The sequence below is a fragment of the Strix uralensis genome, chromosome 30 (assembly GCF_047716275.1).
Source record: "Strix uralensis isolate ZFMK-TIS-50842 chromosome 30, bStrUra1, whole genome shotgun sequence".
NCBI classification, from domain to species: domain Eukaryota; kingdom Metazoa; phylum Chordata; class Aves; order Strigiformes; family Strigidae; genus Strix; species Strix uralensis.
Window position 1 is genome coordinate 4,001,939 of NC_134001.1, and position 2,095 is coordinate 4,004,033.

Below are 2,095 nucleotides of genomic sequence, written 5' to 3' on the forward strand. Positions count from 1 at the left end.
CATCATGCTGCTCTCAGCCCTCTGCACTTCTATTTGAAAGTTACCCTTTAATGGCCAAATAAAGTACAACGGTTAACTTTAAAGACTTGCTGTTCTATTAATTATATTGCAGTATATAACATTTCTGACCACGGACCTTCTTCTAATATCTCCTAACCCACTACCTCATGAATTTTAATTAGGTGTGGCAAAGAAAAGCCCACATCATTAAGACCATAAAAGACGTATTATATTAGCCCTTCTTGCAATTTGCCACCACAAACTTTAGAAAAGCAACACCACCAGCCCCCCCGCAATTAATTAAACAGTCAGTATCTCCAGAATTATTCTGTTACCATCTGGTGACGGATGATAACAAGCAAAGACCACAGAAGAGCTGGGTATGCATGTAAGAGATGTCACAGGCAACGCTGCCCTTCCTTATGTTGTTCTCAAATGATTTATGGGCACCTCCTTCGGAAAAAAAAAAAAAAAAAGAGAGGACGTCTACTGGAAATTTAAATAAGAGAAAATCTGGGATATACACTCTGAAATGCAAATGGGATAACAATACATGGAAATTAGTCCTTCAGTTTTGTAAAACCCTCTCAAAAAGGCCATCCTGGCATCATCAAAACAAAAGAAGGCATTTTCTCTTGTAGGATGTTTACAGAGGCTGCACCATATGACAGAAAAACCTAACAAGAATGAAGAGTCCTTTCATTTTTCATCTGCAACAACATTCATTTATGTATTTTAATATAAATTCTTTTATGATTTTAATAACTTTGCCCTCTTCTACATTGGTATTTATGGATATCTATATTATATATACTTCTAACAATTTCTGTGAATGAACTAGCAACAGGCAAACAGCCAAGGAGAACCACGTGGTATTCCTCTAAAGCCACAATATTGCCTACAAGTTTTGTTCTACCTCTTCCAATGGTTATTTATAACTATATTTTTACATATTACCCACAAAGTGTCACTGCCTCCCCTCTTGGCGATACTGCAGAGTAATAGCTTTGTATGCTACTTAAGTCAAGCCCATAATTCCAGGGCCTATGTTCCCCATTTTTATGCAGTCATATAAGCACAAATGTGCATAACACCAAGAGGACAACAGCTAAAGCATGACCAACAGTATCGTGCAACTGCAAAATGCTGCACCATCTCATGGATGGAAGTTTAAACAGGGCTCTTCAAATTAGCACAGAGTTATTTATACACACACACTTTGAGGTTTTTTTGCACTCATATACCTGCTGTCAGGTGTATTAGCACAGCACAGAGATGTCTTTTGGCCTCTTACCACCGACTTCTGCTGGCGTGGAAGAAGAGCCTCTAGAAACAGCAGCCAACAGAAAGGTAATTCAGTTCTGCCTTCCAGCTTTCACTCATCCATTACCAGTTTAGGAGTACACTGCTTCATATGACACTTATCAGATTTTTGCCTCTTGGCCTGAAGAAGGAAGCAGAGCTTGCGAAGATCATGAGGAGGACAGTCATATGTAAATAGACAGATAGCCAACACAGCGAGTGTAAATCACTGCTACCAGAACATTTGACACAAGCTTGTCTTTACAAGCATAAATGGTTGCATCGGAGGTTGCTAAAAGGTTTTTAAGCCTTAAAAATCTGTTGCTTTTCTTCTCACAATGGAGGTGTAACATTTCCTACTAATAGTTTCATTTTGCAGTTCACGGGAATTAAGTGTATTCAAGTTCCAGATAATTAATTGTATGGCATATTCTAACCTCTTCAAAAGAGAGAGGTAGTGGATTTAGTGTCTGGATGTTTAATGGATTAATACTTTGCCACATTACTAACCTTGGCGTGCTTAAAGTTCATTGATTTGGTGTTTAATGAAAAGAATGAGAAAGGGGCAATCTGGACCTCGTCTGGGAAGAACTGTACAGAGATATTATACAAAATTGCAAAAAATGAGATGGTACCCTACAAAATCACTAACAAAGGTAGAGCGAAAAAGTAAGATACACTTTCACTCAAGCAGATGCTGGAAACTGGCACCTTAAAGTGAACATTCATTCTTTGAATTCATCTTTCGAAAGAGGGGATGTGCAACAGCCTCGGCACTGCCACTGGGTCACAA